At 37.9% G+C, this 27,511-nt stretch overlaps 1 protein-coding gene across 1 annotated transcript in view; it reads left to right on the top strand.

Moving 5' to 3' along the window:
* Positions 1 to 27,511, top strand: part of NGR-A11 (neuropeptide receptor A11) — an 81,310-nt gene that overhangs the window by 47,559 nt on the left and 6,240 nt on the right. The window lies entirely within an intron of this gene.

Raw genomic sequence — 27,511 nt, forward strand, 5'->3', positions numbered from 1 at the left:
GTCTATCGTAAACGAGCTATCGAATAGATACCATATCTACGCAAAGTAATATGTTCTCTTGCTCGATATAGGTACCAACGACCTGTAATCTGTATCAGAGTAAATACAAATGAGTAGGTCATCTTCATAGAAACGCCCGAGCGCGATTTGTATGTGAGCGCGCCAATACGTATGCGGCGCGCACGCACACACTAACAAAATTCGGGGCAACTCACCGCTAATCAACGCTAAATTTCTATGAAGATGACCTACTCATTTGTACTTACTCTGGTTTCTATGAAGATGACCTACTCATTTGTATTCACTTTTTCTGTATCTAGGCCTAGGATGCGCGCCCCAATAAAGATAAATTCATACATTTGTCGTCTAAAAACATCGATAAGATACTCGTATCATAGCGCAAATTCTATCCCAGTTGACGAAGGTATCTGAATGAGGAAAACAGGACCGATTTTCGGTGTCCTTTGGGGGCCTTACGTTGAACAGTGGTCTGTCATAGTTAGGGATAATGGAGTAAAACTTGCTACTGTCAGTTAAATGGGAATGTCCTCGCTAGAGCCCAATTACGTAACCATTAGATATGTCAGATAGTGCATTGCAAATGCATGCTCACCCGAATCTCTCTCGCCAGTGCGTTGCTCGTACAAAGGCTAACACAATCGCGCGCACTCAGACGCATTATACAACTCACGGTTTAGAATGCAGGTTTCCAATGGAAATAATTTCGGGACTTGGTCAAAATTGAACCTTACTGCTTGATGAGTTTTTTGGTTTTTTTACACTTGTGACTTTTTTATGGATGGGATATCAGATTCCTAGTAGGCCAGATCCTTAAGCTAAAATTGGAGACCGTTTGTAGAATATAAACGGGAAATGATGTGTACCTAAAGTTACACTTTCTATGTATTCCTTTTCTAATGAACAAACGCGATTTACAAATAGTGCTTAATTACTTAGCAGTTAAAATACATAATCAACTGTACGTTAAAAGATAATTCAGTCAGTACATGCTTTGAAAAGAATATGACATCAGCATTAATCTGAAACCTTTCCAGCTTTCCAATGGTTAAAGTTATTATTCCATTGTTATCAAGCTCCATATCCACCTACATGCATCGGTCGGTGCGTTCACAAAGGCATAATATGATTACCTTGCAGGCCAGTGTGCCTACCATGAGTTTACGTTAGGTGAGCTCGCTAGCGAATACGTCAAAAAATTCTATGAAGATTTTATTTCTTGAAAGTAGCCGCTAGGGGCGCTGCACAATATGTCATACATTTAAATGTCATTTTTTTACGCAGTCGCTAGCGAGCACACCTAACGTAAACTCATGGTAGGCACACAGTTGCTTTGATCAGAGCGGTCTCTATGCCACACTGATAGCCACTGGCTTTATCTCCTTCATTTTGGCGTTCGAGTGCTCCTCATTAGTAAATGGATATGCATTAATAGCAATGCAAGTGAATTTTTTGAAAAGCAAAGCTTAAGAGAAAGCTGAATGGCTTAAAATCTTTATACCTTTGAAAGTTTGGCTATTTTAAAAGCTTTTTGGTTCATACATACTTCAAGCTAGTTTTATTTTCAATTATTTGCAGAACGTTGAATTGGGACACCTTGGTTTTACGTTTAAGTGGACATAAACAAGTAAGAAGTAGAAGTTTTTCTTTTTACCCACATGAAAGTTTTTAAACTAGACTTCTATATAAGTCGATGCTCGGCATAAAGTAAAGCCTCGTTATGATCTCGAATAAAAAGAGGCCATATGCGCGTCGTTCCCATGTCTTTATTTTTACTGACAAAGAGAACTGCATCGTGGAACTCTAATCTCTAACAAAAATAGGGATGTTTCCTGGGTAAAAAAGCAAGAGTTTGAATTATTCCGTCGGTTAACTTATCAAAAAATACTTGGCACGTATTTTCCACTTTTTCAGATTAATGGAAAAGTACTCCAAAGTTCAGAAGAAAAGGCCCGTCAAGGCATACTTAAAAAAATGTGCGGAACTTCAACGCATCATAACTTTGTAATTACTAGTTTGATTGTGAAATAAAAATATACGTGTCCAATATTTTTTGATAATGTAATTGACTGACTGAAAGTTTGTTTTTAGGAACCATACCATGCAGTCAATTTGCCAAAGCAATTCTGCAAACTCTATTACAACGTTACTAAGGATAATCACTGTGCAACTTAACATTCCATTACAGCAGCGTGCAAATCCTGCTACATGTGTCAAATGAACGAAGTTTCAGCCCTGGGATTACAAATAGAAACTTGATACTACAAGTTCTCTCTATTGCACACTAACTACTGCAAGTGGTTTGGACTACATTTTTAAAATATTGTTAAAACATAATATGATTTTCACGCCCGTATTCACAAACGATGCTTGCTTAAGTGAAGCAGTAAATCGAACGCACAGCGTTGAATAGAGCTCTGTCATTAGTTCGTGTGTCACCCTGTGCGTCCACGCGCACTGTGAGACCTCATAGTAATGTTTGTGAAGACGGGCGTCAGTCTTCTTTCAGTGATAACTACCTACTTCATAAAGCGCTATAAAAGTAGGTATCTATTTAGGTTAGTAAAGAAACTAAAGTTTACTAACGCCATGTAATTGAAAAAGGTCAGGCTTGACCTCAGATCATAGAAGGGAAAACTATGATGACGTCACATGTCAGTCTGTCAACATGATTGTGTAATGGCGTACCTACGTCATAAGCAAACATCATTTATATTTGGACCCACTGGACCCAAGAAAATAAAAAAAATAAAAAAACTGAACCTCGGGCTAATCGACGCTCAGTGCTTAAGTTCTACATATTTTTACAGTATTCATCAAAATAATGCAAGTGTTAAATTTCCCAATCAGCTTAGATCTGTCCAGTGGTTTCCATCACTACAAAGGACATCGGACATGCCTCCGGCTAATTGAGGCGGTCCGAATCGCTTACGTCTTGTCCGGTGTAAACCCATTTGTAAGCCAGTTCCTGGAATAGAGATACACTGCTGCACTGCAACTTAATTGTTGAGGATGCATTTCGGACCGAACAATTTTGGAAACTTCTTGGCGGGAAAGTGAAGTGTCATGTTTAGCAGTTTTGTTTTATTTTTTAAAATGTCTGTTTACCCGACTATTTATGTATAATAATGGTGGATTTATTAACCATTATGTATTCGTGAAGGTACACGAGTAAGCAAATGAAACAAAACAGAGTAAGATCACTTTTCAAGTTCTCTAAAGAAATCCACATCAGGTTACAGTAAAGTGCCACATCTTTACAGAAACTCTAGTCTAGGGAAAGGGGGGATGTCGTGTAAGTATCATTAATTGATTGTCAAGTTATTTGAATATATTTCGTTTACTTATTGGTTTACTTGACATAGTTACTGGCTAAATGTGCAAACCGCACGAAGCCATAAAGTAAACAAAAAAAAACTATGAAGCTGTCACTTCAAAAAAAAGTATCGTTGAACCATTGAGTTATAATGTACTACGTAGTAATATTACTTCAATGCGTTGAACAGATGAAGTTAAAGGTAAAGGGCGAACAAAAAACGTTTTAATACAAATTGGAAAAAGCTAGATGGGCTAAAGGTTCAGAGGAAGTTTCGGACTTAGCAATAATTGTTTCGATGTTAAGTCTGTAAGTAGAGGGAAAACAACTTGGAAATAATTTAGCTCTAAAGACCCGACAGGCTGCGCGCTTATTTCACGTCCATAATCTTAATTGAAACCTTCCACAGGGTGTACGTACAGTCGCAGACAGATTGGTCTGCAAAAATAGCATCTATTACAAATGCTTAGGAGTCAAAGCACAAGATGCGTTACGACGGTGCCACACCGCAAAGTTTGCGCCGTATCGCGGGTAGCGACATCGTGTGCCCGGCACAGATATGACAGATATTTCTTTGTAAGACGACGCAGCCACACCGCTGCGGCGTCGCACCGCCGCTGCAAAGCATCGTGTGCTTTGGCTCTAAGGCCGTATACAGAAAGAAAGCTGGAAACTTATAAGCGCTTACCAGCGCTTGTCAGCGCCGGTCCGTTCGTTCACAAAGGAAGCAAGTTGAATGGCAATTTAAGTATATGGTAGCGTCCAGCGCTAACCAGCGCGTGTTGAAACTTGTCGGCGCCGTTCAGTGCTTATCGGCGTGCGTTCATATATTTTCCTGATCAAAATCAAAATCAAAAATATTTATTTAGTTTAGACCACAATGTGGCACTTATGAACGTCAAGCGAGCGCTGGTAAGCGCTTACGAGTTTCCAGCTTTCTTTCTGTATACGGACTTACGCCCGTATTCACATTACTATGAGGTCTCACAGTGCGCGTGTGCGCACAGGGTGACACACGAACCAATCACAGAGCTCCATTCAACGCTGTGCGTTCGATGCTGTTCCACTTAAGCAAGCATCGTTTGTGAATACGGGCGTAAGAGAGGTAGGTAAGCATAATGTGAGTTCGAAGTTGCAAAAACTTTTCTCGTTCATAAATAAACACTTCCTCGAGCTTCATCCACAACCCACAAAGTGGAATATATTTTTAGTTGTGTACTACTGTAATTTATGGAGCGTTACTAAATTCAGAACACGAGCAAGTAATAGTCAGTTTTTTTTTTTTTATGCTAGACAAGGCAGGTATTTGTTCGAGGAATACAAGCAATACAATCAAAATTATACTGCTATTTGAAGTGTTTCTGTTTCTAATTGGCAAAACTGAGCTATTATCTTTTAGATACCTACTAAGTAACGAATTCAGAATGGCTCAGATGGAATAATGAGAACGGTTCATTTTAAATCGGGTCGCAAAAATTTCCGTGAAAATATTTGGACTGAATTTATTATTAGTTTCCATCTTCCAGCAAATTTTTTGCTATGATAACCTTGTCAGTTTGTAAAAGATCAATGTTGACTTTGATTTTCCTAGATATTATAATATTATTTTTATGAATAAACCTAGCAGTTGCCAAATGCTCGCGGCTTTGAAAGTTAGGCTTAAAAAGTTTTTTTTTTATAACAACTTTTCTCCAAATTTTTTACTTAGATCTGTTTTAATAATATTTTGAGTCTACGAATTTTCAATTATTACCTTGAGTCAACTCATTAATATTAAAATGGTCTTTTCTTTCTTCTTTCAACTTTCTAGACATACAACCGTATTGACCAACGATGCTTGCTTAAGTGAAGTAGCAAATCGAACGCACAGCGTTGAATAGAGCTGTGTAATTGGTTCGTGTGGCATAAACTCTAATTTGCAAAAATTCAGCTTTTTTGGTGTAGAAATTTTAATAATATTTCGAATAATTCAAATTGCTAGCGAAATACTAATAAATCCTTTATCGGTTATATTATTCAAATGACTGCCATTCCCTAGGGACCCTGCAGACACAAATCTGGGTCCGAATCAATTAACCTGTCCCTTACACATGTTGCAGACCCTTCTGTTTGACTAGATAACTAATCTTTGTTCAACGGCATTTACACTTGACGATTGAGTATATGTATAAATCAAGAGATATTGAGTATATCATCAGGTAATTTAGTAGTACGCAGAACTGACGGCCGATGGGGCAGAAAGGTTCTGGAATGGAGGCCGCGTACCGGAAAACGCAGCGTGGGACGTCCACCTACAAGGTGGACCGACGACATCGTAAAGGTAGCAGGGAAGCGCTGGACGCAGGCCGCTACCAATCGATCAACATGGAAAGCATTGGGGGAGGCCTATGTTCAGCAGTGGACGTCCTATGGCTGAAATGATGATGATGATGATGAATTTAGTCTCTACTGCAGAAGCACGACTGTCACGATTTACCAGAGGCAAATGAATGATTGGTATAAACTCCCCACCCCTATGATATAGCAGGCATGTTGGGAAGGTTTAATTGATACATACATGTAAAAAACTACACCTCTTTGGTTTAGAGATACCTACATTGTAAGTTGAACAAGGATAAAATCTTGTCACGAAAAATTTGAAGGTGTTGAAATAAGGAATTAAAGTTTGTTTGGTGAATTTATAATGTTACGGATATGTAAGTAAGTTTTATTCTTTGGTAATAAATAAAGTAAATACATAACAATACAGTTGCACAGATTTTATGAAAATGGTTTTCCGCGAGGCGAAGATTCTCTGCGAGTAAGCGAATGTCTCGCTTTTAAAAACTATGGATATAAACTAACACAAGTAGTTACTCGTACCTCGTACTTTATTATAAAGTCAATCGGTCTGTGTAAACGCGACTCAACGAAGAGTTATAATTGGTCCTCCAAACTTTAAGATTAAGGTATGACCGGGAATTTATTGGATATGAGCCTTTGTTGTCAGACAACTATCCAAGAGCATGATAGGTATTCCCTTTAATAATACCTATGTTATAACTACAACCCTATGTCGAGGGAAAATTGGTTTAGAGGCCTATGAAGGGTCATAAACGACTTCAGAATACTCTAGATAGAGTTTTAAAAGGATTAACACAAGATTTTTTTTTCTTTGGCTTTGCAATTGCAATATCACAAAAAAATTACAGCAATTTTACGTCACATTTACTTACAATATGACAATGTCAAATTATATAACTTCATCATCATTATCATCACCATATTTTATCAGCTAGAGGTCGTCCACTGGTGAACATAGGCCTCTCCCAATGATTTCCATAAGGACCGGTTGGTAGCGGCCTGCACCACACCATAGCGCCTTCCTGCTACCTTTATGAGCTGTATTTATTATATTAGGTACTTACTAGTTGTTTTTTATAAATTTATAAGTCCATATTATTACAGGACGATGTTTAAAATTTTGTTGACTCTTTATTTGAGATTGAATCAAGATTTTGAGGATTATTTTGTAATACCTTTGACATTGTTTGCGAGTAACTCAAACGAAAGCTTAAAAAACTAAATATCCAATGTAGGTCTCTCTCCCAGACTATTTTATTTAGAGATGGAATGCATTCCAGTTCTTTAACGAGCAAACTTATTTAATTGGCTCTAAACCCATTTCTAAATGGATCCGTTACTCATTGCCATTAGTCAGTGCACAGACTCAGCTCCAGTAAACGATGGGATATTTTATGGGCCATCTGCTAACTAAAGAATCTAGTATCAAGTAAAGCTTCAACCACACTAACGCGTGCAGATCGCCATCGCTGGCGCGATCAAAGGCTAGACAGGTCGCGCGACCCATGACATTCCACGCGACCTGTCATTGGCCTATGATCGCGCCGTGATCGCGCCGTGATCGCGCCGTGATCGCGCCGTGATCGCGCCGGCGATGGCGATCTGCACGCATTGGTATGGTTGAAGCATAATAATTGCTAGGCTCACTGGAACGCACATTTTTGGAATCTTTGCGTCTCTAACAAGAATAATAATCGTTGGCTAAAATAGAAAGACACGGGTCTTATCGCGACATTTAAGGCTGAGTTTCATTAAGTTAAGACCCGTGTCTTTCTATTTTAGCTGAAATGGAACGCGAATTGAAGAATTGTTGGCATTTGGAAATACAAAATCTAGATTTTATTGTACGGAGCTATTCAGAGAATTCCTTGATAAAAGGAGAGGGCAGGAAACGAAAGTAATGAACTGAGAAAACTTTATAGGTAGGTGTACCTAATTACAGACTGTGAATTAATTAATCGCTAATTATGAAATTGTTGAAGGAAGTAGGTAGGCTACTATTAATAAGATCACTGTACGTGTACGTACAAGCTTCATTATTGAAAAAGCTTTTAAAACATGGCTGAAAGATAATTTGATTCTTAAATAGTTTAATTACTTCCTCACACCTACGACACAAAGCTCACCCACGCGATTTCGGTTTTCTTTTAACATTATGAATTTTCTTATCTGAACCCAGCCAGGTAAACCAAACACTAATATTGTGACACTGTAGCACTGTGTTGTATAGCGGTTTTGTTAGGTAAAGTTTTCGATTTCAAATCAAAATGAACATGATTACTATCTAATTAAAAGTTTCAATCTGTATTTAAGTTATATCTTCAGGAAGTGCTAGCACACAGTATCAATTTAGACCCTCTTCAAAGGGGATGCAGGCTGGAAGTCAACAAACAAACAGTTCGCGTTTTGTTTGTGTAGAGACACTTATGAGCGCAAGTTTGCAATTTATGTATTTGGTTAGGAAACTAAGTAATGTAGTTTATTTGTGCCCGGAGATTTGGTACTTGATCCGTTTTGGTAATTTCAATGAAAAGTAAGGTAAGTAAGTACCATAATAAATCATTGCTGAGGTTTCTGAGGCAATTTAGCTTAATAGAAATGATAATATTACATCATCATTTATACATATCAGTATAATAGGTAATGATTTATTTGATCTATCAATCCATTGCCTGTTTCTAAAATCCTACCCTTAATAATAATGTTTTCTTGTTCAACCTTTCAAATCCCCACATCATGGTTTTCATTAAATAACCGACAGACCATTAATCTTGTAAGGTAATGTTTTCCAAAAACCGTAGAGTACCTAATACCTTTTTCATACAACTCAATATCAGATGTTAACAATTTGATGATGTAGCACGAAGCAATTTGTACCGACTCAATCGAACGAAATCATTCAGTCTCACGGCATACTACAGTTACCCCTTAACTGGTATAGAGAAAACATTTCCATTGGTTTCGAACCTTATTGAAATGACACTAAAGTTCAAAATAAGGTACAGAACAAGTAAAAGCTTAAATTGGATAAGGATCTGCTCAATTTGATTCCGTACGCTTTACGTGCCGTAAAGAGAGCCAATAAGGTACAGCAGGTAACTTGTTTACGTAGTTTTTAGTCTTTCTGTCCCTATCGTATTTCCCTTTGCGTGAGAGGGATAGAAATATTGGAAACTTCGGGTAACGCTATTTTGTGTAGCCCCAACGATAGTGTAGATTACGTGCCAAAATAAGCACCGATTGATATTGTACTTTCCTTTACAATGAAAACCATGAAATACATAGTAATTTAATTTTTAGCGTTAACAGTCGCCCGGCAAGCGGAAGGTCGTGGGTTCAATTCCCGCCTTAGGCAGTTCGATTTTTTTAAGATATTTATAATTTTCAAACCATGAAATAGACTTTAATTTTGAATCAAAGGCATTGTACCTACTTTTACCTACTTTTATGTAGGCATTTTAGTAATAAATACAGCGGCTTGCGGTGACAGCTCAGCATTTCTCAGCGAGATCGAATCAGAAGTGAAGTTATCCTGAAAAGAAGAAAAATTGCCGTCAAGACGAGGGCAAGGAACAAATGGATTGAGGGGACCAACGACCTTTGTATTAGATGTAAAGTCATTTGTACAGTGAGACAGCCAGCGGTAGCAACCACAGATCACAGAAACTAAAGGGAGATGTGAAAACGGGGCGGAGCAAGTGTTGCAGCAATATGCCCAAAAACATAACACATTGCTCGTGACAGCAATGATGAAAGCAGCGACGTCATAACGTAAACAGTTTACATTGCTTGCACTACACTAAAGATTATTCGAACGTTGAGTACCGATAACCCAGTGGATAATGAGCACATTTTTGATAACTTTGTGTGTGTGAATTTCTAATGCGACACTGGTTTCAAACTCAGCGCATTAGTTGGCGTCTCTCTATATCTCTATGGTTGCAACTTATGTAATTGTAATATAGATGACCCACGCTGAACTGTCCCGCCAAACTCAATGACAGGGGGGCGCTACCATCGTTCAACTATATGGTTTCCAACATGGCAAAAATCTGAAACAGCGATCCGGTATTGACGGTGGCGCCCCACTGTCAATGTCATCGACAGGACAGTCCAGTATTTTGGAACTATAAGTGCGATTTTGCAAAAAAAGATAGTGAAATCTTATGTGCTGATGTCTGCACAAGATCTGGCTTTGGGGCAGGGAGTTAAAACTGGTATATTCTCTTTTAATAAGTACGATTCTATAATAACTATAGTACGATTCACATTAAAATTGTCACAATAATCCCTTACAGTTGACGTTGCAATGACGCCATTCATCATTATTCTGACTACACTCATATTTGTAGAAGAAAAAGTCAAGTAAGTAAAAGTCAAATTAAAAGATCATCGCGCGAACCTTGGACTAATATTACTCAAAACAAATTAAAATGTTCACCATCTTTTATAGGCTTACAAGTGCAATAAACTCCCACAGTATACCGTACCCACACAATCTTGATCCTAAACAAAATTAAATGGCACATAATGATAGAAAATCTCCACTCGTGTTGAAGTAAACAAAATACTATTAGCAAGATGAATCAGACAATTCATTTACTCTCGTTCTACCATTCTTATACGTATGTAACTAGATTTAGGCAAAGTCTGGCTCCAATCCATCAACGTCTCAGTAATCAATTTATTATTGATACTAGCGGCTGCCCGCGGCTTCGTTCGTAGACCTTGTTTTAGGTGGGATTTAACTGACTTACTCATTTTCACCTTGTTTTGGGCTCAAAATATGTATCTCATTTATTTATTTTCAATGTTCACGTTTTAGGTAACGAAATCCAAGGTACGAATCTTTGCTCAAAAACAAGAAGCGTTAGAGAAAAATCCAGCTTGTATTTTCATTTTGAGTTTGAAACGGATTTCAGTTCATCTATCTATAATTACTGATATTATAAAGCTATAGAGTTTGTTGGTTTGGTTGAAGTAGGTACTAAAAAAAAGGTACTGGTCAGATTAAAAAAAAATTTTAGTGTTGTATAGCCCATTTAATCGAGGAAGGCTATTGGCTACATACTATCACTCTGCTACGACCAATAGAAATAGACATTGCATGACATTCAAATAATAATGATACTGGGTACTTTTTAATATTAAAAGCATAACTGTATTTTTTTGTAGAATTTGCACATCGTATGTACGATAGAATATGTTGGAAACTTCTTTCTCTATAACCTTGTAACCGTATTCTGGCAAATAAATGATTTTATTATTATTATTTATTGTTATAGAGTATCGATGAAAAATGTTGAAAAAATGGGAAAAAATATTCAAACGATTTTCACTTGTACGAAGTCGCGGGCATAGCTAGTATACGAATAAAGATAAGATATGCCCCACACCAGATAGCAATTATCGGATGATAGGATTTACAGAGCAAATTGATTGAACTTGCTGTGATTGATTGAGCTTTTTATGCATTAAATTGAACTCTATTGCACTCGAGATAGGAACGGCAGAGAAAGGCTCAGAAAGCTCTTAGCTGATAAATAATGAGCTTACTGACTACTGGCCCATAGAACAGCCAGTATTTCTGTAAATTTTGAACCTATTGATTTATGTTGATGTTACTTGTCTCTCTCGGGGCACATAGCTCCTAGAGACGGGACTATTCCCACCTCTTGTTCCCACCACTGCAACTCCTGTGTAGCCAGGATCTACAGCTTGACCGCCTTAAAAACCCAACCAATGAAGGTCTGTCTCAGGGGAAAGTTAAACTGTAATAAAAGTGCTCGTAGATACGATAGCCGTTGGGGCAGAAGAGTGGCCACCACGAGCCGGAAGACGTAGCGTGGGCAGATCTCCCACTAGGTGGACCGACGATCTAGTGAAGGTCGCGGGAGGTGCCTGGACGCGAGCAGCGCAGGACCGGTCTTTGTGGAAATCCTTGGGGAGGCCTTTGTCCAGCAGTCGACGTCTTTCGACTGAAACGAACGAACGAACAGTAGTAACGAATATCGGTACTATGAATATAACTATAACCGCCTCTGTGTCTAGTGGTAAGACCACCTGCTTCAGACGCAGAGGTTCCGGGTTCGATTCCCAGTGGGAGCAGATTTTTCTGTTCGGTTTGGTTGGTGGTAGGGCTTGTTCTAAGTCCGCCTGGCTAGCTACCAACATCTTACCTATGTCTGTCACCATAACAAGAATGTTATCAGCATTATTGTGTACCGGCAGTTAGAGGTAAGATAGCCAGTTCCTCCGTGGTTGAGGATTCCGGGTGAAGCTCGCTTCCACTTTCGGCCTGATCGTTACTTACCATCAGGTGAGATACAGGCCAAGAGCTTCCTCGTTGTGGATAAAAAAAACCTAGACTATTAGATCATAATTTTTATTGCTAGGTTACAGAATAGAGATATTGTTAAAATGTAAAAGTAACTAAGTAAATATTATGGATAATATTGGTTCATGTTGATGTTACACGTTACTATATTTATTATTGGACGAGTAAAAAAGCATATATTTGTGTAGAATATAATATTATCCATCCTTAAATAGAACAAAGGTAAACCACGACAAAAACCCAACATTTATACTTTCTTTTATTATTTTCAAGAGGAAAATTGGGCAAAATATATTATTTATAATTTGAAAACAGCTTACACAGGACCTTAAGGGATAAATTTGACGAACCTTATTTCCTTGGGGCGATCTTTGCATTAATTAGGACAGTAATTTCCTTTTCAATTTGTCTAATAGGATTTTTGGAATTAGGTACAGGCGACCACATCAAGGTATACATAGTGGAACCTTTGTAGTTGAAATAAGGTCGATATTGCAATGAAAACGTATCTTCTGATGTACTGATGGAAATGTAATTATTTATTGGAAGAAGCTAGAACCTATCTACGATATAAATGTAAATTGGGAGTCTTTTGTTTTGTCAATCAGGTGTTAATAAAATTCGTGTCCTGACGGATCAAAACGGCTATTAGGTACATATTTTAATAGCATTTTTTCATTGCAGTGATAGCGGCTAAGAATAATAATATGTCATTGTGACTTTTTAATTCTATGATATATTTTATCATTTGGACGGGACAGGTTCAGCCAATTACAGTCCGCTTCTCGTAAAACTCCCAAAAATTACCAAAAGCACGATCTCAAAGTTTCTTCGTGCATCTTCTGCTAGCCACATTACATGGGTGACACTTCATTGGCTGAAATGTATTATCCACTCTTTACTAACCCTTATTAGTCACATCAAATTTTATTATATTGTTTTGGTAGCCGTCGATAGTGATGTTCCGCGTTACCGACTCATATGGCTTACCGAGGGCAACGTCAGGTTCTTAGTGGGCACTGCCCTTCTGGCAGGGAGAACCCCACATAACCCACTAGCTGCCCCTTTGGCTGGTGGGTACACAAATTCATGTAGGTAATTCTGACGAAAAAAAATGTGTAGTAGACAAATGACAATCCAACATCCGACATCCGACAATCTCGTCTAAGGATATTAGGAATTATGTCTAGCCTGGGAAAATAATTCACCATGACCTTATCTTAATTTATGAGACGTTTGGCCTTCGGGCCTTCTTTTCCTGTCAATATAATCTGAGATTGTCTGTACATTTATTTTTTTTGAGCTTGACAATATTGGCTTACAGCATTTTTTTAAAGATAATTTATTTGTTATTACACAAATTACTAATACCTAGTCCCGTTAGCGTACCTACTAAACTAAATATTATTATGCTTGTGTCACGAGTGAGCTCACCACAATACTCGAGCGGCGGCGGGGACCGAACCCACGTTCTCCGGATCACGAGTCGGCCAGTCCGACCCCTTCACCGTTCGGCTATCGTGGTTTTCACATTCGGGTACGAGCTGAAAAATTACTATACATTAAATAAACTAAGTCCTCGGCCACGTCTTTCTGTATGTTCTCGATAAAACTGCATTATTGAACGGATTTGCGAGCGGTTTTGACCAATAGGTAGTAATAGTAATTGTGCGAAGTCTGGGGCAACTTTATGATTGTGGAAAGTAGTTTTGTTATTTTCTTACTGAAATATTGAGTAAGACGAGTATATGAACTACGATGTTAGGAAATTCTGCGTTTCTCTGTTTGATGTCACTTAGTACCTACCAAAACTTGAGTATACCGTATATCGAAACCCGAAACTTTCCTTTTCCCTAGATTGTAAGAACTTTACCCAACAAAAAATTTATCTAATACATCTTATCAAAAGATTCTCATTTTTCTCAAACAAAAAGTCATTTGCGACGTCCAATGTAAACAAAATGCAAACTTTTGATTGCGAATGTCACGAACGCTTCCGGGAGCACAGGCCCACCGCTGTGACGTTGAAAGTGTCACTTACCCTGTTACTTAGCTCCCCGCTGACAGACACTCCCAAAATGGTCAATTTCTGTAGATTACACTTTTTTGGGGACATGTAGGTAATTCCTGCAACTTTCGTTACTATAAGCATGTACGCAATAGGTATGTTTCCAGGGTAAAAAAGCAAGAGTTTGTATTAGTCCGTCGGTTAACTTATCAAAAAATACTCTACACGTATTTTCCACTTTTTCAAAGTAATGAAAATTGAAAGAGACAAAGCGCGCCAAAGTTCAAAAGAAGAGGCACGTGACGTCAATGCGTGCTTAAAAGTGTAGCACTGTGACGTCACGCGGAACTTCAATGCATCATAACGTCGTAAATACTTGCAGGCCTGTTCATCTCCGCGAGTTTACACCGAAAACAAAACACGCACGATGGCCCACCTACAGGATACTATTCGACAAGGCCTCACATACGAGCGAACATTGACTCACGCACGCGTATTCTTGTGTATGATGGAAGAAAATAAAGAAAATGGTGTACTAAATACTGTGCAGTATTTAACTGCCTAAATAATAATAAAAACACAGAATGTACCTTTTAAAGTTGCCTCAAGACACTGAGAGGTAAATAAGTAGTTAATATTATTCATGATAATTCATGCTAAATCATGTATTTCCTCCGCCATTTTCCGCAGATTGGCACCTCACGTCACATCATTTTACCGAAGTCAGCCCTATAGCTTCGGCGCAGTGCCGATCACTGACGTTTGTCAACAAAATAGTGCTTGACTCTTGAAACAGGCTAAATTACACCATATTGTTAATGACATTGAGCATACATTTTTTAAATACCTTCGCGAAGTAAAATTGACAAATAAAATAAAAAAACAAAAATATGCGTGTCCAATATTTTTTGATAATTTGATTGACGGACTAAAAGTTTTTTTAAGGAAACTAGCCTAATAGGCTAGTTCGATTCAAAGATAAGACTTACAATAGTAGTAGTTAGTAGTCTAACAAACATTACATTACAACCTATGCGCTATTAAAAGTTCACACAAGATAATATAACGTTGTGTTCAATCAAAATCCGCTTAGTGCTTTTTGCGTGAAGGTAACATAATTTTGAGGATACCTATTGAAACCGGTAAATCATTTACTAAGTTGCTGGATTTTATTGGCGTTATAGGCCTTTCATTAAATGAGAACCTTGTCCCTGAGTATCGTAAATAGATTAGCCCTTGGATTCGTCCAAGGATTAGCCTTGAGATGTCAGAGCCAGATAGCGGTTAGTGAGCTTCAGTGGAGGGTATTTGCTTTATTTCAAGGTAGGCAGATTACTAAGGATACTATAAAGTAAATGACAAGATACCTAAATAAATAAATTCTTTATTGCTTTATTTCTTTACAAGAGTGCGTGGTCTTAACCTGCCTAAAGCCTGGTCCGTGAGCACGTAGAATCCCGTCCGTCGCACAGTCGCGACAGCAATATAATTACGCGCGAGCGATAAGGATGGGTAGCTTGGGGTCATTGGACGGGATTCTACGTGCTCACGGACCGGCTTTAGCTTGCACTTATTACGTGTCATTTAAGTTATAAACTGTATTTGATTGAAAAAGAGGCTAACAAAGGTGACTGAGTTTTTCACGCCACCTCTTCTCAGCACCAGCCTATATGTTGCCCCAAGTAGTGGCAAGGCAAGCAAGGGACGTGTTTAAGTGCCCTGGAAAGGGCCTATGTACTGAATAAACTATTTCCACTTATCAATAAAGGTCATAGCACACTTATCAACCCAGAGAGGGATCAACGCCTTTCGCTGCGCTGTCAACCGCGAGGCGAGGTGTTTAGGACAAGTGTGTGTTGCAGCACTGTGTTTCATACAAATAATACTGACCGCCTCGAGTTGATACGGTTACGATCCGTTGTCCGGATTGATAAGTGTGCTTCGTCCTTTAGACGCCATTTGTCAAAAAGGCATGTTCAAATTACATCATGCGTCTCTAATTAGTGAGGTTGGTAAACGGCTCTCATATCACTTGCTGTGTAAGCTAAATTAATTTGTAAATATTTGTCTCTGGTAAATTATAGAGGGTTGTGTAGAAATATATTTTAGTGGAGACCAAATTAATGATCTGAAGAGGATGATGATTATTTGTTTAGTTAGAAAGAAGAGTTTTTCATGCTAGGTTGTCAGTAATTTATTTTATTTGCTTAATAATTGCAATTATTATTTTCATTTTTGTTTGTGTTATTGTGACTATTGAAAAGGATAATCCGAGAAAAATCCATTAGTGTTGTATTCAAAGGCCTGAATTGATACTTGTATTAGAGATTATTGGCATACTCTGAGATCAACGATCTCGAAATAAGCAAAACATGTCACAAATCACAATAATACTCATATTATTACTTACTTAGGCAAATTACACAAATCGTATAGCAAACAAGCCTTTATTGCGACGTAACGCCAAACAAAATTCCCGCCGATCGGAAAAGCTTTTCGCGATCATTTGGGGCGGAAATTGCCGAAGCAGCAAGAATATATTATTTGTGGAGATGATTCATTATTGGCAAATACGTTGGTACCTACTTAAGTAGGTATGTTTCAAGAGAGATCAACATGCTGGCAGCTTAAAGACTTCCAGAAGCAAGTCCAAGTATTAAATCGGCAGTGGTAAACCACGTATTTTAAATACTGCACCATACAGTCTGAAATCATAAAGGTAGCAGGAAAGTGCTGGACGCAGGCCGCTACCAAGCAACCGGGTAACATGGAAAGCATTGGGGGAGGCCTATGTTCAGTAGTGGACGCCTATGGCTGAGATGATGATGATGATGACAGTCTGCCAATAGAGAGAGATGGCGGGAGATCGTGCAAAGAGCTGTATCCGCCTCTACAACCGATGTGAACGCCTCAACGTGATCACGACCGCTCTTCGTTTCGCTCTTGGCAGAGAGGTCGTGGTCACGTTGAGGCGTTGTTCGCATCGGTTGTAGAGGCGGATACAACTCTCCGCACGATCTCACTCTGTTGGCAGACTGTCTGGTGCAGTCACATACGCCGTCTCCCACTGCCGATTTCACTTGGTCGGTCCAGCGCATTGGTGACCTGTCACGCGATCGGGTTCCTTCGACTTTTCCTTAGACGACCAGTGGTTCTAAGAGTTGTCATCCCACCTTGAGACCGCTCTGCCAAGAGCGAATTGGATAAGAAGAAGAAACAAGTAAAAAAAAATCAAAAGTCGTTCGTTCGTTTCAACCATAAGGCTGGTTTTAGTGTCACGCGGACCGTCCGGTGCGGACACGCTCCGCACGGCTAATCTGTATGAACGTCTAGGGAGCGTTTAAGAGTAATGCGGTCCGAAGGAACAGGTTACGGTTAACGCCCTAGCAGTTCATACAGATCGGCTGTGCGGAGCGATCCGCACTGACAGTCCGCGTGACACTAAAACCAGCCTAAGACGTCCACTGGTGAACTAAGGCCTCCCTCAAAGATTACCACAACTGACGGTATTTAGGTGCTTCCATCACATAGCTTGTAAAACTGAAAGTATTCTAATAGCGAACACGGACCGGAAAACGTGGTATAGACAGGCCTCCCTCAGTGGACTGATGATCAGAAATACAAGTTACAGACTTTACAAACAGACAAACATTAAAACATTCAAACACTCGTATACGCACAAGATTTCTCCCAAGACGTTTTGTTAGGGCACACAAAGTTTTATTAAATTTCCCATAAACTCGTAGGCAGTTCACATAAACACGGGCATGTTATGAGAAAACTTCTTACTTATTTGACTTCGGTAGGGTTTGTTCCGGTGTTTATCGTAACTTTACGGGTTCACCTGTTTACAAGTCAGTATTTATAGAAAGGGTGCAAATGTTAGGTGAGGAAAAATAGAGGGATACGAAGTTTGCTATGACGCGGACAGAATGAGGTTTCTGAGCGTTAAATACGCAAGTAACGGATTTTCCTCCTTTTTCTGTTATGGAAAGTTTTACATACTTTACCTATTGTGGTTTAATTTCATTGTGTTTTTTCTATTTTAACAATAAAATCATGCAATGGAAATATTGAGAGTGATGCATGTGTGTATCTTCTGCCATGATATTTGCATTGGCAAATATCCATTGATAGTAGTTGTAGTATTTTACCAACATTGGTCTACACCAATGATGGTAAAATTATGCAAGAAAATGGACTCCGTCCAAAGTCGTAAAGCCCGTAGGCAAAAGAAAATGAATGAAATACGTTATCTGTACCTATATTAAAAAACGGAAGAGTTTGTTTGTTTGCTTTAACATGTTAATTGAATCTCAGGAACTACTAGTCCGATTTAAAAAAAAAAATTGTGTTGGATAGCCCATTTTTCGAGGAAGGTTTTAGGCAATTATAATGTCACCCTACAGCCAATACGGGCGAGCAGTAAAGAAAAATGTTGCAAAACGGGAAATATTACTCGAACTATTTTCACGCGTATGAAGTCGAGGGTATAGCTAGTTTAATAAATAAGTTCAAAACCACTATAATTTGTAAATTTAGAAACGTATCAATCACCAAAATGCATAAATGCCGATCCATTTTCCTTGTTTATATTTTTTTATCGCCTCATAGAGTGACGTGATGCGCCATTGATATTTCTCGTATAATCCAAGGGCGGTACATTTACCAAATTTTATCAACATGACACAAGTAAATAAGATCAGCCAGCATCAAATTAGTTAGACATTTTTAAAGTTTACTTTCCCGCAGTCAATCACTTAGTTCTCATGCCTGACTAGAGCAAAAAAAATAGGATAGAGTCAATATTTGTATGATAGAGTCAAAGTATACTAGCGAGTGACATGACCTTACTATGTACACAGTGAAGCCAACAGGTGAGGGCAAATACGATAGCCCTGATTTCTGTGGTGGGCTTCAAAACAATTGAAAGGTTTTATACAGCACAAGTCGCGCTGGCCGCTTTCTCCGGTCTGTGGCAAAGAGCAATCACATAGCCTATGGCTTGTAGACCGCTCGAAAGATAAGCGGGCATTATCGGCAATCCCCGATAAGGGTAATGGTATAATGGAGAATTCGCACAACAACCGATAAGATAAGCTCCTGAATGATTAATTTCGGTTTTGTATTAAAACTGACTTCTTGCAGGATAAATGGCTGGCTTACGCAGGGAAGGGTCATGAGGAAAGTATTTTATTTTAAGGTGTGTGTTCTGTTTTATTTTTATTGAAGAGCTTGTTCGTTGTGGATAAAAAAATAAGAATAATTTGTCGTATTTATAGTTGAGTAATGTTATTTTTTAATTTTAACTAATGGACATGGCGCACAATTTTTGTTGAAGATCCCAAAAAAAACTACAAAAAATTAGAATGAATACTGTATTTTTATTTTTTTGATATCTTTAAAAATGACTGAAATATTCAAGCTCAAAGTGCGCTCTTCCGCTTGGAGCGATTTTCCGCGCGGATTTTGAAAATGTGACGTAGTAACATGAAAAGCAGCATGCAAGATATTATCTGTGTACAATGGTTAGAATGGTTAGTAGGGGAGCCGAAGCGGGGATTTCGGGACTTACTAAAGAGTGGCAGACTAACATACAAGGAAATACTTTGTACCTGGTTGATTACCTCTAAGTATGAATTTTTGATATAAAACGGCATTAGTTCTTATGCCTCTCACCCAAAAAATACCTCAATTAAGCCCAAATTTGAGACCGCAGCCAAACTTTGAGTGACGATGGAAACTAGCCTAGATGGAGGTCACATGAAATTGAACTTCTGCTTCTTCATTGATAAAGACTTATCATTTACCATACCTTATCATTTTGTATTCCATTTTCAAGTCACTTTTTTTTCGCTCACTGTTTAAACAAAACGTGGGATTTTTTGAATCTCAGGTCTTTTGAACGCACATCTGAACGATGTCTTGTTTTAATTTCTTCAGTTACTCCGTGACCATGGCGCTTGCAACAGTGCCGAAATATTGGAAACTCAAAACTAAGGTACATGGTAGCAATCCCGTCAGTAATATAATAGGAAAATGTCTTGAAAAATAAGTAAATCGTCAAAAACCTTTTTTAAGGCGGATTTTTTTCAATAAGGCGGGCGCGCGCGCGGCTATAAACGAGGTCACAAAATTCGGAAAGAACATAGCGAAATCTATTTATTCACCAATTTTCAAAAATTCCGGAAAACTTTCCAAGTAAAATTAACAAATAACTGGACTATTTACTCGTTATTGAGCACAGAGACACAAACCTGGTTATTTTTCCAGAAAATTTATATTTAAGTGCATAAATGTAAAAATGGCTTCATAGTGCACAAAATTGGCAATAGGTGGCATAATAATGGTTACTTTTATAGCGCATAGTTTGAAATGTGATTGAACGATGACAACTAACAACAGTTGTCAGTTAGGTAAAATTTTATTTTAGTTGGAAAAAGACAAAAAGTGGTAAATGGGTTAACGTGCGGGGGCTGCAAAATCATGTTGTGACGTCACGCGCGAATATTGGAAATTTTTGAAAATTTTAAAAAGTCCGTAAACTTCTCGAGGCTCTATCTTCGGTAATACTGGATGGATTGAGGTGAAATAAAAACTAGTGTAATGTGTGTGATCTAAACTTTAAATTAAGTCATAATTTAACTTAATATTACAACTTATGCGTGTTGTCCATTACGTTTATTTGAAACTTAGTAAAATACCTATTGGATTAAGCTTATTATTTATTTGTTTCTGATATATTTTGTGTGGTGTACAATTTAATAGTTTAGTAGAGTATTTTATCTAATTTTGGAGTTTGTTATGGCGTTTCAGGCTCAAGAGTATCACGTTGAGTCGAATGGTATCAGAAATAGATATTATACGATATTCTAAATAGATTATGTTCACTAAGGAAAATTGGCCAAGTAAGAAAAGTAATGTTAGTTATAGTCATTGGTTCTTTATTGCTGTATTATTATGAATAAAATATTATGTAAAACAAACAACATCAGAAATTTTGAGCACTGAGAAAAGGAATATTTTGTTCACAAATTGTTGTTGTACCTACATGCTAACCTTATTTACATGACTTGTTCTGAAAACATACTCATCTCATTTACGTAGAAATAATATCATAACGTTTACATAACAGAACAACAAAATAACACAAATCTATATATATAAAAGAAAGTCGTGTTAGTTACTTCACTTATAACTCAAGAACGGCTAAACCGATTTAGCTGAAAATTGTCAGGGAGGTAGTTTAGAGCCAGGAGAAGGACATAGGATACTTTTTATTCCGTTCGAAATAAAAAAAAAGTCTGCTTATTTATTGCCATTAAGGCGGAACAAAGTTCGCCGGGTCAGCTAGTAAGTTATGAAAGGTAAGCCTCATATTTTTATTATAATTTTACTCGTAATACAAAAGCCTTTGAATTCATCTTCATCATATCAGTCATACAGCCAACGACATCATAAAGGTAGCAGGGAAGCGCTGGACGCAGGCCGCTACCAATCGATCAACGTGGAAAGCATTGAGGGAGGCCTATGTTCAGCAGTGGACGTCCTATGGCTGAAATTATGATGATGATAATTAATTTTACTTAAATTACCTACTGTGGTTTTATTTCATTGCTGTTTATATTTCCATATTAACAATATAATCATCATCTCAGCCATAGGATATCCACTGCTGAACATAGGCCTCCCCGAATAATTTCCATAATGATCGGTTGGTAGCGGCCTGCATGCAGCGATGTATTATGAGGTCCTTTAGATTAATTTGATGAAATTCTTTTAAGATTTGGCCAAACAAACGCGATCACACGCGATCAGCCGGCGTGCAGCGATGGCGACCTGACTTAAATGCATTGATCGCCATCGCTGCACGCCGGCTGATCGCGTGTGATCGCGTTGGTTTGGCCGAACCTTTAGCGATTTGACGTGAACATAATTTCATAAAACGCACAAACAGATTTTATTTTTTGTGTATAATCGAGTATGTTACAAAAGGATCTCTACATTATAACTCTAGCCAATTACTCTCATCCCGTATACTGAATCAGTAGGAACAGCAGAATAATAAATTTCATTTAATTACTTTCTTATTTAATAACTGTTCACGCATTTTGTGCCACCACAAGCACACCAGGCTGCGCATTTTCGTTGCAAACTCACCCCTATTACAAATATTCATAAAGACTTCAGTATTTAGCTTGACGTGCTCTCCCAAACTGACTAAGCATAATCTCCCTGAAAAGCCTTATCAAGTTGACAAATTGACTGGTTACTGCAGATTGCGGCTTTACGGTTTAAAAGCAGCTTTATTATGAAAATTCATTTCAGCATATTGACTTTACCAAACCGATTAAGATTCCATTTTCTGATATCGATTGGGACAAACAGCCACCATGGTTTAAAATATAAGCTACGTGAAAAAAAATATTTTTGTAAGTAGCTTTAGTTAATTGTTAAGCCTTTGACTTCAAAGAGAATGTGCGATAAGAACACTATCTTTTATCGTTATAATCATTATTTCAGCCACAGGATATCCTTCTAAATGTAGGTCTCCCTCAATGATTTTAAGATTGGCTGGTTGATTGGCCTACACGCAGCCCCTTCCTAGAAACTTTTATAAGGTCATCTTTTCACATTGTAGGATATCCCACTATGCTTTTGTTAAAATTACTTTCTTTTATTTAAAAGTAAAATAAAAGTGTTAAATAATTCCTAACTATTACTACAGTATCATAACCCCAATCTAGCGGGTGGAGTGTTTAACTTAATCCGTTTTGCTGAATTTTACTTTTAAATTAATTTAATTGGATATCACTTAAAATTATGAGCGAGCAAGTTAAATTCCAGACTGTAATCTGTGTTATGAAAAGTAATACCTACTTTAAAATTTGAGTGCAGCACGGATTCGTTCATTTTAATTTAGTAGAAAGCTTGGCAGCGTCGCTTAATTATTCAAAACTGTCGAGCAACGTTATGAAAATTAGAGCTTATAATTAGGTCAAATGAATAATAAATCGGGCAATGCACGAATTTCAATTAATTTGAAAGCATATCTCAGTTAATTTTAAAAGGTAATTGAGCATAAACTTTCCACGGTTTTGCAACAGCAAGCATTTTAACAACAACAGCAGGTATAAAATGAAATTTTAAAAAATCTTCAAATTAAAAATATTTTAAAATGGCATTTTCCAGTACATTTTAAATACCTAGAATAGAATAGAATCAAATAAAAAAACCTAGAACGTCGTCCACCCACAAGGTGGACCGACGACATCGTGAAGGTAGCAGGCGAAGGCCGCTACCAACAACATGGAAAGTATTGGGAGGCTTATAATTATTGTTACTGACGGGATTGTTACCATGTACCTACCTTAATTTTGAGTTTCCAGCAATATCCCGTCAGTAATAATAATTATGATAGTGACCATGAAAGTTTAAAACAATATATTGGGAGGCTTATGTTCAGCAGTAGACGCTCTATAGCTGAGATGATGATTTACCATTTTATTTGATTTGATTGGTCGCCTCGTAATAATTTTTTTACACCCTTTATACCTACTCTCGTAAGTCACAAGTCACAGACATTCGCATAAAAATATAAAACAATCTTAATTCGCTCCACTTCCATGAAATGTTTTTGTAATATCACAGTCACAGAGTAGGGACTAAGCTTCCACCTGCCTCCGAGATGCTTGTGGGATTGAAATGCCTAACTCGGAATGTGACGTTATACAGAGGGAATTTGCGGCATCAACGTGTTTCCGTACCTGAATTTGGGAAAACAAAATGTTAGGTAAGTAGTATATTGGAAAGAAGCTAACGGTTGGTAGGTGATATAAAGAGAAGTGAATTGCCTTTCGTAGAGAATTTTCATTTAGTCTAGCTAATAAATGGAGTAACTAGGTAAATGCTGAAGAAAGTGAATGTTTTCCATTAGGAAAATCAATTAAGAAACTTTCAGCATTCTTTTATGTCATCCTAGAACTATTTAGTTTTCTCAAACTCATTTTGTTCGTTTTTCCAAGAAGTGTTTTCCTTTCAAGGTGTTAGCGTTTTAAGTTCAATTAGATATTTCATTTTCTAAAACCATCTATAGTCCAGTCAATGAATGCCTTAACGACGGTGTAGAGAGAAATCCGTGGAACACAATTTCTGACCTCGGGACTTTATTTAGCTTAGTTAGGTGGTGAACATAGCAAAAGTCCCCGCCCTTAGCCCTTGAGCCGGCGGGGAGAGGGGGGTTTAAAGGTACCACTTTTCGGTTTTTCGCTTAATCCTCGGAAACTATGCGTCCTAGTGACATGACTACTATGAACCAAAAAAAGCTTATTCAATTTGCTACAGGTGAGACAGCCAAGTTTTTCTATATCTTGTATAGTTTTTGCAGCATCTGCTCTAGAAGGTCTGTAAAATTGGAAATTTTATTGTAGTCTTACATGTTCCTTTCAGGAGAAAATCGACTAAATCAACATTATTATTATTATTATAAAACTTTATTGCACAATAAAATAGTACAAAAGGTGGACTTAATGCTATTTAAGCATTCTCAGCCAGTCGACCCCTGGGTTATGCAGAAAGCTGTGTGTGCGAAGGTAGAGGTAGAAGGGTAGAAGTTAAAATTGAAGTTAAATTTTTAATTGATATAATATTTAAGATACATATACGTACATACATACATACATATACATACATATATACAGATACATACAAACATATAATATAAATAAATATAATTAACATATAATACCATATAATATGTGATAAATAAATAAACAATATTACGCAATCATGTGGAAAGGTGTTTACGTACACTCATTTTAAATGATGTCCTCGTTTCCGACTCTCTGACATCTTAGTAGGGAATTTAGTGCAAGAACCCCTCCACTTTGGTATAGAAAGCTCATTTTTGCAACAGTGGTTCTTTGGGTGCTCCTGAGTGGATTTCCGTCGGTAGACATCGGGAGCCCCCCCTGTGGTAGCAGGGGGAGGGGGGGCAAGTTTCCTTCCGCCGCGCTTCACTTTAAGGCCCATATCTTCAAAACTATGGGTATTAGGGCAAGTGTGNAACCTTACTAAAGTATTTTGTTTCCATTGAGGTACACTGAAATACAGCCTTATCAAATTTCAATAACCAAAGAATACATTATTGAAATTAAATGAGAATTTGCTTAGTAAACCCCAGTTAACAGAAACAGAGTGAGTTTCTATCATCGCATAGCTTGATTGAATTATATAATAAACATTAAATTGAGGCGTCCTTCAGAGTAATCGTTTAATTGAATTCTCAAAAGGCTTGTGGAGCGTTCATTTGCGACGACATTAATTCTGTTTTAACGACTTCAAATGTTTTCGTATAGCGATTACAATGTTTAGTATCCACCGCTGTGGTTGGCGCAAGAGGAGAGATGAAGCGACCTCTAATCCCAAAAGATAAGACTTATTTTCCTTTGAACTCAGCACTGGTAGATAAAAAGGAGTCCTTTGCGTTCTCTAAATAATGTGCACGTTTTCATCAGGTGAAATGCAGACCAAGAATTTCCTCATTGCGGTTGAAAACGGTCTCAACACGACTCCATGCTGTTTTTTTACAAGCTAAATTTTATATTTTTTAAGCTAGACTGTTTATTTATTTAACCTTTATAACCGTAATTTTATTGGTTAGATAAGGCGAACTTAATAATAAATTGTTTTCACTGCTTATTGACCTACGGGCTAAGTAGGAAATGTGTGTTTTCTCAATTATTATTTATCTACATAAAATACTCTGACACAAAAAATGTTATAAGAACTACTGAATCCAATATAGCAATGGAATATCCATTATTAGTCCAGTAGAATTAGCTTTTAAATCGGAAATAATTCCTACAAAAGATTTTATTGTTTTAATGGCTTCATTGGTTGCCCATTAAGACTCTCCTAAGTTTTCGACTTCGACGGAGTTGTGCTTAAGTGGTGGGAGCCCCCGAAAGAGGCATTTTTTCGGTTTTCCGGTTATACCGCGTAAAGGACTTACCCTATCAAAAAGTGATCTTCATGACGGTTCAAGGGCACTTAATCCTGCATTGAATAAGACCAAATTCATATGTTTTGGACAAACCGTTCTCGCGCTAAAGTTCGGCAAAGTAGAAAATATACGTATAATTAATGACCCTCTCCACGTCCAATGGTTTGTTACCCACAGGCTTCCAAGTCTTGAAAAGGGCCACCTCAACCAGTGTAACCCTATCAAGGCTTACGAGCTTGATGCGCCTATCCTTGTTCGTCCCAGCCGTTCCTTAACTGCGGTTGCTGCACCTCTTCCTGGCACTCACCTGAACGACTCTGTGTTACCTACTGTGGCTGCCCCTCTTCCTTGTATCCTCCTGCATGACTACGTTGCCTAGCCGTATGCCTGGTCTAAGGTTCGACGCCAAAAATCAACAACAACAAGTTCATATTAAAACGCTGAAGAGTTTTTTGTTTGTTTGTTTGAACGCGCTAATCTTAAGAATTACTAGTTTGATTGAAATCATTATTTTTGTGTTGAATAGCTCATACATTGAGGAAGGCTATAGGATATATACAATCACTCTACGACTAATAGAGGCGAAGCAGTAAAGAAAAATGTTGCAAGCACGGGAAATAGTATTTAAACTATTTTCACTCGTACGAAGTTGATTTTGTGGCGTCGAACCTTGGACCAGGCATATGGCTAAGCAATGAAATCGTACAGGAGGGTACAAGGAAGAGGGGCAGCCACATTAGGTAACACAGAGTCGTTCAGGAGAGTGCCAGGAAGAGGTGCAGCAACCGCAGTTAAGGAACGGCTGGGACGAACAAGGATAAGCGAATCAAACTCGTGAGCCTTGTTAGGGTTACACTGGTTAAGGCGACCCTTTACAAGGCTTGGAAGCATGTGGGTAACAAGCCATTGGACGTGGAGAGGGTCATTAATTATACGTATATTTTCTACTTTGCCGAACTTTAGCGCGAGAACGGTTTGTCCAAAACATATGAATTTGGTCTTATTCAATGCAGGATTAAGTGCCCTTTAACCGTGACGAAGACCACTTTTCGATAGGGTAAGTCCTTTACGCGGTATAACCAGAAAACCGAAAAAACGCCGCTTTCGGGGGCCCCCACCACTTAAGCACAACTCCGTCGAAGTCGAAAACTTAGGAGAGTCTTAATGGGCAACCAATGAAGCCATTAAAGCAAAAAAATCTTTTGTAGGAATTATTTCCGATTTAATCAATTTTTGTGTTTAATTCTACTGGCCTATATATTATTGTGCCATTTTCCAACACAATTTTATTCACAGTTCGAACACCTGCCCCTTTTATTTAATCAATCATGTGAAACGTCAAAAGGGTGAAAGGATTCTCTTATCACTTAAACCAAATGCACTGTTATTCGAAATAAGAGACACCTTCTGAAAGTGGTTTTATACTCAATGTAAATTGCTTGTACCCCATAAACAAACATTCATTCATTAGTAAATAATGTATTT

Source organism: Ostrinia furnacalis, unplaced genomic scaffold (assembly GCF_004193835.3).
Source record: "Ostrinia furnacalis isolate ACB-3 unplaced genomic scaffold, ASM419383v2 OfSCF6522, whole genome shotgun sequence".
NCBI lineage: Eukaryota > Metazoa > Arthropoda > Insecta > Lepidoptera > Crambidae > Ostrinia > Ostrinia furnacalis.